Raw genomic sequence first — 11,942 nt, forward strand, 5'->3', positions numbered from 1 at the left:
TGTTCAGTGGCCCTTGAAATTTCATACAAATCGAGATGAATGGATGGATTTCTTCAAAAGATGCTGTTGGGATTTTGCACGGGTTGCACTGTATCTGTCAGTTTTTTTAGGTAGTGTGACGTCTAGACAATTTTGAGTCTTCCATCCGTGAACTTGGGATGTGTTTGTGTATTTGTGTCTCTAATTGCTTTCAGTCATGTTTTCAGTTTACAGTGTACAGCTCTTCCATTCTTAGGCTAAGGTTATGCCAAACTGTTTGAGCCTTTTCAGTGCTACTAGAAATGGAATTATTTCTTCATTTCCTTTTGGTTATATAGAAACAATTAATTTTTCTGTGCTTTTATCTTGAGCATTTTTTAACTCATCCAATACTTTCTGCAGGTTTTTTTTTTTGGTGTGGAATCTTCAGGGTTTTCTCTGTTTCCAGTCATGTCAGCTGTGAACAGAGATAATTTGCTTCTCCTCTTTCTAGGTGGTTATCTTTTGTTTCTTTATCTTGATTGTTTCTTCTGGCTAGGAGTTGTGGTACTGTTTTCTAGAAACAGGGCAGGCAGCACAGGCTTGTTCCTGCTGTTAGAGAGAAGTTTTCATTCCATCATCATTTAGTTTGACGTTAGCTGCAAGCTCTTTATGTGTGGCTTATTATGTCAAGATTTTTTTTTTTCTGTTCTTAGTTGACTGGGGATTTTCATCAAAAGGATTATCTGTTGACTTATTCATGAATTTAAATGAATGACCATGGGGGTGTTTTACTCATTCTGTTAATAGGGAGGGAGTATTACGTGGAATGTTTGTCATATGTTAAACAATCTTTGCTTGCCAGAAACATATGCCCTCTGGTCATGCTGTACAGTCCTTTTTATGTGCAGTTAATGATGGTTTACAGTTGTTTTGTTGATTTTTACATCATCCATCAGACATAGTTGAGTATTCTCTTGGGTTTTCTCATTAATCTTGCTATGGGTTTCTCAATTTTGTCAGTCTTTTCAGGGTACCAGCACTTGATTTCCTGCAAATTGTTATGAACTTTCATACATTTTTTTGTCTCACTATTTTGGGGGTAGTCATTTGAGAAATGCAGCTTTTGCAGTAGTTTTGTGTAGATTCCAAAATAATTTTTTCTGTGTATATTATTGTTAATTTAGTGTCTCCATGGGTAGTGAGTGCCTGGGGTTTACTGCTCTCCTTTCTTGATGGCCGTGTCTTTTTTATTAAAGAGATTGTGTTAAGAGACTGAGGGATATGAGTTTAAGTATTTACGGAAGCCCAGCAAAAAGGATACTATGTTTTTAACAAAAACAAGGGATCTACCCCTGTCACATTTATATGTGAAATTTAAGCTTCTTTTTAAAAACTAAATTGTGTAATTCGTGATGAAGTGAGATTCCTTTTTGAACTCATTTGATTGCGTCCTTGAAATGCTCTGACTTATGAAAAAAACCTCATACTAGCTTTGCTTCCCAAATAAACTCTGCCCACCAAGCCAGGAGATGAGCATTCAGAACCCGTCTCCCTACTTTGTTTTACTGGTTGCAAGATTTTATTGTCTATGAATCTGTGTGTGTACAGAATAAACTCATCCATCATTTTTGATGGGTATTTCTTGGTTTTTCTTCCCCAGTCCTGCTGAAAACATTGCCCATATATCCTGGAATATCTCTATATGATTCTCCTGAATATATTCTAAGAAGTGGAGCTCATGGGATATTAATCTTAAAAAATTTTATAGCAAACATTGCAATAGACAAAATCTTTGTGCAACATCACATATTGTCCCTTTTAAATCTCTTCCATCTTTTCCCATGCTTCTAATTCCAAAAGTCAGAAATGGCATGGTATTCTGCTACTTTTTAATAGAGTTCTTTTCTAAAAAGAATGGTATTTTAGTTGCCCTTGTGTAATTACATTTCTACAGATGTGCAAGCAGAAGCTCTGCTCCCACATGTCCCTTGTCCCTCTCCTCCTCTCCTGCCCTGCCCCAGTGCAGACTTTTCCCCACATGGGAGCTTGATCAGGATGAAATACACTGTCGCTTCCTAACACATTGTTTCTACTCCTGAGTTCCCAGTTTCCACAGCACTTCTTTTACCCTCTCTCCTCGACAGCGCAGTAAACACACTATAAAAATGCCCCCCGTTTTAAAAATTTTTATTAATGTATTATTGATATACACTCTTATGAAGGTTTCGCAGGAAAAATGTGGTTACTACATTCACCCATATTATCAAGTCCCCCCTCCAAACCCCAAGGCAGTCTCTCAGGACTCTCTAGTCTGTTCCATTGGTTTAGGGGTCTGTTCTTGTGCCCATACCAAATTGTCTTGATTACTGTGGCTTTGAGGTAGAGCTTGAAGTTGGGGAGCATAATTCCCCCTGCTTTATTCTTCCTTCTCAGGATTGCTTTGGCACTTCATGGTCTTTTGTGTTTCCATTTGAATTTTACAATGATTTTCTCTAGTTCATTGAAGAATGCTGTCAGTATTTTTTTTTTTTTGGTATCATTAATCTACAATTACATGAGGAACATTATGTTTACTAGGTTCCCCCCTACTAGGCCCTCCCCGTGCCTTCCCCTACATTATACATGCTAATTGTAATGCCCCCTTTCTTCCCACCCCCTTATCCCTCCATTTCCACCCATCCTTCCCAGTCCCTTTCCCTTTGTAAACTGTTAGTCTATTCTTGGGTTCTGTGATTCTGTGGCTGTTTTGTTCCTTCAGTTTTTTCTTTGTTCTTATACTCCACATATGAGTGAAATCATCTGGTCCTTGTCTTTCTCTGCCTGGCTTATTTCACTGAGCATAAGACCCTCTAGCTTCATCCATGTTGTTGCAAATGGTAGGATTTGTCTTCTTCTTATGACTGAATAATATTCCATTGTGTATATGTATCACATCTTCTTTATCCATTCATCTACTGATGGACACTTAGGTTGCTTCCATTTCTTGGCTATTGTAAATAGTGCTGAGATGAACATGGGGGTGCATCTATCTTTTTCAAACTGGGCTGCTGTGCTGTTGTTATTTTGACAGGAATTGCATTGATTGCTTTAGGCAGGATGGCCATTTTGACAATATTAATTCTTCCTATCCATGAGCACGGGATGTGTTTCCATTTATTGGTATCTTCTTTAATTTCTCTCATGAGTGTCTTGTAGTTTTCAGAGTATAGGTCTTTCACTTCCTTTGTTAGGTTGATTCCTAGGTATTTTATTCTTTCTGATGCAATTGTGAATGGAATTGTTTTCCTGATTTCTCTCTCTGTTAGTTCATTGTTAGTGTATAGGAATGCCACAGGTTCTGTTTATTAATTTTGTATCCTGCACCTTTGCTGAATTCAGATATTAGATCTAGTAGTTTTGGAGTGGAGTCTTTAGGGTTTTTAAACTACAATACCATGTCATCTGCAAACAGGGGCAGTTTAACTTCTTCTTTACCAGTTTGGATGCATTTTATTTCTTTGTGTTGTCTGGTTGCCGTGGCTAGGACCTCCAGTACTATGCTGAACAGAAGTGGGGAGAGTGGGCATCCTTGTCTTGTTCCCTATCTTAAAGGAAAGGCTTTCAGCTTCTCGCTGTTCAGCATAATGTTGGCTGTGGTTTGTCATATATGGCCTTTGTTATGTTGAGGTACTTGCCCTCTATACCCATTTTGTTGAGAGTTTTTATCATGAATGGATGTTGAATTTTGTCAAATGCTTTTTCGGCACCTATCACCTATGGAGATGATCATGTGGTTTTCGTCCTTCCTTTGGTTGATGTGGTGGATGATGTTGATGGATTTTCTAATATTGTGCCATCCTTTAAGCAACAGAGTGTTCTCCAAATCCACTGAATGATTCATAATTGAAGGAAATGTAATGAATTAATTTCTTAATGACATGTCACAACAGAATTCACATCAGAGAACTTATATGAGAACTAAGTCTCAGGTACTTTCAAAACTCAGCTGTAAGTACTCATGTGGCTCTCTCGCTGGGCTCTGTTCTATTCCGTTGGTATGTCTCTCACTCCACAAGTACACATCTTGATTACATTTTAATCCAGTATTAGAAGTCCTAAAATGAATGAGTGTGAGTCCAACCATCCCAGTGTATTTATTTCACTGATTTCTATCTTAATTCTGCTGTGTGCTGATGGTATACTTTGTGTGATTTACCTCTTAGGTTATTTAGGTTTGTTTTATGGTCCCTAGTATGATCTATTTTGGTGAATGTTCCATGTGCACAGTTAAGTGCACGTTGTTTTATGTGGTTGTTTGTTGGGTGATATTTCATAAATGTTAACTTAATACATAGTGTTGTTTAGGTCTTCCATATCAGGAATCAGCACTTTTTTTTCTTTTCTGTGCTAGGGGTAAGGATTCCTTTACACATAAAAATGCATAAGACGTCAGCACTTTTTCTTAAAGAACAACATGGTAAGCATCTTAGTATTGTGGGTCATACATTTTCTGTCACAACTGTTCAACTCCACTGTTACACTGTGAAAGCAATCATAGAGAATATGTAAATGAATAAATGTAACTATGATTCAGTAAAACTTTATTTACAAAATCAAGTCATTGGCCCATGGATCATAGTTTTCTGCCTCCTGTATCCTTTTGGTGTTTGATTTACTTTGTTTAGCAATTACTGTATGAGGCTTTGACATATCCATCTATAGTCATGGATTTATATATTTTGCCTTCAATTCCATCATTATTTGTCTCATGGCTTGTAAAGATCTTTTGTTTGAAGCATACATGGTTTGCAGTTGCTATGACTTCAACTTTCTTTTAGCCAATGTCTGCATGTCGTTTTCCATTTTACTTAAACTAATCCATGTCTCTGTATTTTAAATGGATTCCATGTAGGCAGCATAGTTCTTACTTTATTGTTAATTCTAATCTTAAAAATTCTGTCATTTAATTGGGATGATTAGGCCATTTAAATTTAATGTAATTATTGACATCAGTGGATTAAATCTATCATTTTGAAATTTGTTTTCTATTTGTTCCAACTTTTTAGTTCCACTGAGAGTCCACATAGACTGTCCTATGAGTGAGGAGTTTGGCACTTGGCCAAGAAAACTTATGCATGATTTTTCATGTCCAACTATTGACAATTACAAAGGCTTTACCTGGCAAGACTTTCAGGGGTAAGTTGCCCTCTCCACAGGAGACTTGGTGCTCAGTCAGTGCATTACAGTCTCTGAAAGGAGTTGCAATCAAGGAACTCCTGATTGGCCATGCTCTTATGCATATATACATTCCTTGCTGAAGTGCCTGTACTTGATTTTCTTTATCAGAGATCCAGGAAGAATAATTTTCTCCACTTTGACTTAGTACTCAGTATTTTTCTACTTCTAAACCATCCCCTTCTCCTTCCTCCCAAACCCCCACCACACCTCTAGAACCCTTTTAGCTTCTGTTCAGAGGTTCCTCAGCAGTGAGATGATTTTCATCTGTGTCTATCTACCTGAACATCTGTTGGTGAGGGGAAGTTAAGAGGAGAGTATCTATACTTTCCCTTACCATCTTAGTAAGTAATTAAAGGCTTCACTGTTACTTTCTTTTTGTCTTGTGATTTTAATTGGCTGTTCCCACATCTGATGGCTCAGCTCTTTCCAGTTCAGCTGCACTAGTGACAGTGAGTGTATTAAATTTATCCTTGTATCTGGAACTCCCAAGCATTACAGACAGGCTTGCCTGCCTAAAGTAAAATAAAATTTTATTTTAATAAAATTTTAGCTTATTTCTCATTACCTAAGTTTCCTGGGATGGGGGTGGTGAAGGGAGCCTTTAATTTCAGGCTTTTTGTTTATTCTTTGACTGCAGCTAACTGATGGCTTCAAGAAAATGTCTTGTTATGATAAAAGTGATATTCTTTCCAGCTTTCTAAATCATAAGAGTAAACAGAAATGTCTGGCCACCACTTTTCCTAGCTTGTGAGAGCTAAATCATTCACCTATTACGGTTTTCTCCTAGGAATCTTGCCAGACTGTTAAATCCTATGTCATGAGAGAGTAGCTCCATAATGCCTGTGCTCCTTATCTAGTTCCATATTCCATTCGCTCTGACCCAGCATCCTCATTGTCCGCTCTTATTTACTCTGTTTTGCTTCCTGCCTGTACCTGTTAGCTAGACCCAGCAGCTCTTTTGGTATGCAATCCCGCTCAGCTATTAGCAGGCACAGCACTTTTCCAACTGCGTACACTGATGTTTGGGCCTGCAAAGGGGTCTGACTTTCAAGAAGGGAGCTTATAACAGATCCAAGGCAAAGAAAACTTTGTTTAGTATATGGGGGCTTCTGAGTAGTGTTCAAATAAGGGGAAGCTTTTATTTTCAAACAAGGGGAAGTAGGCTTCTTCTTTTGTCCTATATGATTCAGGAAAACCTGAGCATTCTGTCTTCAGATATCCCTATTCAAAGCCTCAGGGTTCTATCCCTTACATTTCCAGGTCCAAATGTTTCCCTCTGTCTACTCAGAATGCAAAAGATGAGTGTCTCAATCGGTGCCAAGGAGACTATCTGACTTTCCAAGTTTATACCAGACTTATGAATGGGTCTGTGCATGTCATATTCTCTCCTCAGTTTATCGGCAGTCTACCAAAATAACTAGTCAATTCCACAGTCCTAATTTTTAGCAATTTCTTCCATACTTGAGATTTTGAGATTCATCCAACACCTGAGATTTTGCATATGCAAATATAATACATTCCTTTACTCCTGCAAAATATTTTGATTTATCACTGCTGCATATTCTAGCAATTGCCATGCTAGTGCATGCCAGGGCCTATCAATTGTCCACCTGCCATCATCAGTGATGATACTCCCCACGTCAGTCAGTATTTGGCTGCTCCCACCATGTAATCTGAAAAGCAAGGACAGTCTGTTGTGGCCTGTGGATTAGAGGTCAAGGTAACGATCATTAAGCCAAGGGGAGGTTTCCAGGAAAGGGGAAGTTGTGTTTCTAGCAGCCTATGTTTATAGTAGCTAGGTGAAGGAGGCACTGGCCTGTGGATGGGAACCTGGGGGTGATTCTGGCAGCCCCTCATGACAAGGAAAAGCACGAGGAAAAGAACAAGGGTGCAATATCCTTTGAAAAAAGACTGTTAGCTTGTCCCACTTTCCTATGTCTTTTTATTCACTAACACTGATAAGTCCTTATTCTTTAATTTGATAATAATTGCATTTTACACTAAATATCCTCAAAAGAAAATTAGTTTTTGTGGATACAGTTGTCTATCCCAGCATCTTGAAATGTGGTGCTCTTGAAGACAGCTTTGACCTATATGGTTGATCGTCTCCTTTGCATCTGGAATGCTCTTTTTTAGTCTTTTCTTTTTCCCTTATAAAATATGAGCTCGACCCAGTTTTGGTAGGAAGTAATTCTTCCATAAGCCTTTCCTTTATGCACAAATTTATAGTGAACTTTTCCTTTTCTCAGATGTTGGAGAGTAATTCTAGCAGTAACACTCATTTAGATATTATTTCAGGGTAGCACATATTATTATTACTATTTAATCATTTTTTCCATATGTTTTATCTGCACAATTATTTGTTATAGGTAGATTCAACTTCCTTGGAGCAAAGGAAACCTAATTTTTGTCTTTTTAAGATTTTTATCAGAATTAAGCTAAGTGTTCCGTCTATGAGAGCATTATATAAAGATCTCAGAGTGAGGAATCAAGTCTCTTTAATGTGTCACTGGCATGTGGCACAGGCCCTGGCACAAAGAAGCACTCAGTAAATATTTTCTAACTGAATAAATAAAGACTAAATTAAATTGTGTTAAGTATATATTCTGGTATGCCTGCCTGTTTGTATATGGGTGTTGATATAAAAACACACAAATCTGATAACTTAATTTTTTATTTGAAATATTTTCTAAAATGGTAGGTTATTTTTTCCTCTAAATTTACTTAGTCTGCTTTAAATTACTGAGAAAAGTAGCACTTTTATTCCTGTTATAAGTCACATAGTGATGAGCATTCTTGAATTTATTTCTCTATTTCTTAAAACCACAGACCTACAGATGAGTTTGAATCAGATTCAAAAATCTATGGGTACTTGAAAGCACATGGGGCCAGGCTGCAGTTTGTGGGGGACTCTATAACTGCAGGCACATGACAGCTAGAAATTAGTACACTATTTTGGGTGGTGAAATTGTTTAAGCTGAGTTTACTAACTCTGTGAAATAACCCTTGAGCTGAAATTCTCAAGAATTTTGTAAATCTTAAGAATCTTTATGAAATAACTCTTGAGCTGAAATTCTTAAGAAAATATTGGTGAATGTCAACCACCTTCATTTATTTTCCTTTTGTGTACATCTTTATGATATATGTTATTGTCAGAATAACAAGTGGATTCTTTGAGGCTGTTCAAGAGTAAAAGAGACTTGGCTAGTATACCAACATAGCTGAAGGAAGAAGCACCTATGCCTAGTGAGAATATTCTTCCATTTCCAAGAAGCTTTGCAGGGCAGTTCTGCAAGATCAGATTTGTACAACATACAAAAACAAACATTTGAATGCTTGACCAGATCGGATCCTCTCAAAGTGTTAATATCAGACTCATTTTTATTACTGAAAAATAATAAAAGATAAAATATTAAGAGACAAAGTTACTCTTTTTTACAAATGATTTCCCACAGGGGAAGACTGTCAACTTTATTATATGCTCCCTTTCACTTTTACTTGACTTTTAGTTAAAGCCCAGTTCATTTAGTTTATACTACTTAGACATCAGACTTTTTTCTCATCATTTTTTCATTTAGCTACTATCTGATTGCCTCCTTAGAAACCTTCTAAAAGGCCCTTTCATTTTTATCCTCTTCTCTGTTATGTGCCTCATCTGTACAGAAATATAGTTGGGCAATTTTTCTCAAATCTGCTTTCAACTCATTTTATTCCAAACAGTGAAATGATATTAGTGAACCCATAGTTGCCTTGCTTAGTGAAAATACACTTCCATATTTTGTACATGCAGTTCTTTTTGAATAAAATATATTTATTTCCCACCTTCTATCACGTGTGCTACATACCTCACACCACATCCAGTTTGTCATGTGCCAAGTCACTTGTCAATATTCAGTTTAGTTATTACTTCTCCTGACAATTCCAAAACTGCAACTAGCTTAGGCCTGGCCTGCTTGGGAGAACTGAATGGTGGTTCTTGATTCAAGTAAGCATTAGAGATCTCAGGAGCAATAATCTGTGAATTTTCAATTTCATGATTAACACATAATGTGACACCCTTGTTACCATGCCTTCTTTTTTCTGACATGGTAAGCAATTGCTGACCTTCTCTTCTACCTTAAATTTAAATGTCCAGAAAACAGTATGTAATTGTCTGAACAAATCGCTCATTTCTATTGAGTTCATCTCTTTCATGTCTAGCTATATTTTTGTCTCCTGGTTTGCCTAGGATTGAGCTGTTTTGGATTAGGTATCTGCCATACTGATCCAATCAGTGGTGACATGTAACATGACCAGCCACTTACAAGGACCATGGTTAGGCAGTGCCCCTGATTCAAGAGTGTGGGCATGAACAGGACAAGCCTTGACTGACATCTTCATTACTTTCTCTTTCTTGATTCAGTGAACACATGACAACACTCCTGTGCATACAGTTCCTAAAATGTTCCACCTACAATTGTCCTACTAGAACACATTTAGTAATTCAATATTTACTGACTACCTAATATGTGTCAGGTAAATTTATGTTTATTCATATTAGGATAAATTAGAGCTATAGAGCTGAATAAGATTCAAAAACCCTTGATTTTAACTTTCTTAGAGAGCTAGAAAGACTATCAATTACTTACTGATAAAGTAAGTGCATAATAAAGGAGATTTGAGAAATGGAGGAGATGAGAGGTAAACAGGTGAAAGATCATATAAGTCTTTGAATATTACAATAAAGAGTTGTTTTACTTTTGTTAAAAAGCCCTTGGATATTTTTTAATTCATGGGTGTATTATGATCTAATTTCTGTTTTAAATAATCACTTTGGCTGCTGCCTGGAGAATGCACTCAATGGGATTAAGGTTAGAAGTAGTACAAGCAAATTATGAGATTAGTGATCTGATCCAGATGAAAAATGATTGCATTCTGAATTACATTTGGAGGAGAATGTGATGAAAATAAGTTATATTAGAAATTTTAAAAGAAGAACCGAGAAAATTTAGTTTATATTGGGTTTTACATAGTAACCAACAATTAGAACCTGAGCAACTGAGAAGACAGTAATCTTCTGAGAGAGGAAATATTCTCTCTGGAGTAGATTTGTCTGGAGAATATCTAAGGTAGTAGCTGTAAACAGATTTCCTGTTTTAGCCATGGTTAATTTGACATGCCCCTTAGAAATCCAAGAAGAGATGTTGAGAAGGCATTTGTAAAAATAAGATTAGAACACTTTGGAGAGAATCAGAGTGCGGTTAAACATTTGAGAGTCATGACTTCGATGGATTTTTAAATTAGAGACCAGAGAGAAGAAAGACTAGTAAAGGAGACAGAAAATGCGTCTCATGAGATGGGCGAAAACACAGATAAACCTTGTTTTGTTGGAATATGGTACCTAGTTTTCATAACTGAGGGTCTATCAAAATCCCCTGAAAATTGTTAAGAGATTGCTGTGCCTACCATCTGAGTTTCTGATTCAGGAGATCTGAGATGGGCCCAGTGGTTTGCTTATTTTTTATGTTGTCAGGTGTACTAAGGGATCCGACTACATTTTTTGCTATTCGACTAGTCACAGCTTTTAAGCCCAATCCTCCCTCCTTTGCCCGCATCCAGGTAACCTGCTAAGAGATCTCGGCCTCTTCCACTTTTGCTTTTGGTGAGAGGTTCAAATGCTGAAAAACATCTGCCAGTGTGAAAGGAGCTTTACCTGGACCACCCCCAGTGGCAATAAAAAACCTAGCCAGTCTCCTTTCCCTGTTCTCACGGGCTGTTTTTGGACCTGCTTGGGAATCATTCTGCTCTCCCCAGAAAGCTTTTTGATGTGAGTAATAAACCTTTTCATACCCTTTTAGTATGTGTTTGGTTCGTATACTTAGTCTCGGTTTATGGACCAAACTTGGGGCAGTGTCAGTCCTGCTGCTTCAGGCGCCATAGGGGATGCTTGTACTGCTTCTGTGAAGACCACTATAAGGACACTTATCTGAACACTAGCATATTTTAACAAAGAAGGAGAGGTCATTCAGATTAAAATGTTGGTAAGAAATCAAGTAAGAGGATGACCGAAAGTTCACCATCAAATTTAGGAAGATCATTTGTAATCTTAATAAGAGCTACTTTAGTGGAATGGAATGGGGATATAATGAAATGGAATGGAATTGAGGGTACATGAAAAGTCTTATTTCAAGAATAGCTTTTTAAAATGTTAAGGTACATTTCTATCCTCAAAGAATGATCTAATATAAAGGGGGAATGATCATGTCATAGGGAAAGGGGCTGCTTGTTAATCAAAGTCCTTGAAAAATGACCATGTACTCCACAACAGAACTGGAAGGTTTATTCTTAGACTAGAAAAGGGAGAATCTTAGATCATGTTAGAGAATTCTTACATCCATATTAGAGGAGGAAAATGAAGTTGGTCTCACCTGACTGTGTCTCTTTTCCTAGTGACATATAAGCTGAGAGCATCACTTCAGTAAAGAGGGATGGACTGTGGAGAAATAGTCACAGGGAGAGTGGAACAATGATTTTCTAAGGTATCTAAGGTTCATTTATTAATTTTTGGCAGTGATGAGTACTTATCTGAGATGTGTGGTCATAAGTTTAAAAGGAGACCAAGTAGTACCAGGAGCCAGTATTGAGGAGTATACATATGACTGCAGTTCTTAAGTCAGGCCTTCTGGGTTCAGATCCTGTTTTCACCACTTATTAGTTGTGTGACCTTGAAAAAATACTTAACCACTGAAAAGGCTCACTGCCTTTTATAATATTAGTTTGACATG

The 11,942-nt window shown here is 37.2% G+C and overlaps 1 long non-coding RNA gene across 1 annotated transcript; it reads left to right on the plus strand.

The window, feature by feature from the left end:
* Positions 1-3,923: 3,923 nt before the first annotated feature.
* Positions 3,924-10,988, plus strand: LOC130681038 (uncharacterized). Its single transcript, XR_008994080.1, has 3 exons — positions 3,924-4,417; positions 5,007-5,136; positions 10,777-10,988. It is a non-coding gene; the product is annotated as an uncharacterized LOC130681038 (long non-coding RNA).
* The last annotated feature ends 954 nt before the right edge of the window (positions 10,989-11,942 follow it).

The sequence above is a fragment of the Manis pentadactyla genome, chromosome 15 (genome assembly GCF_030020395.1).
Source record: "Manis pentadactyla isolate mManPen7 chromosome 15, mManPen7.hap1, whole genome shotgun sequence".
Lineage (NCBI taxonomy): Eukaryota > Metazoa > Chordata > Mammalia > Pholidota > Manidae > Manis > Manis pentadactyla.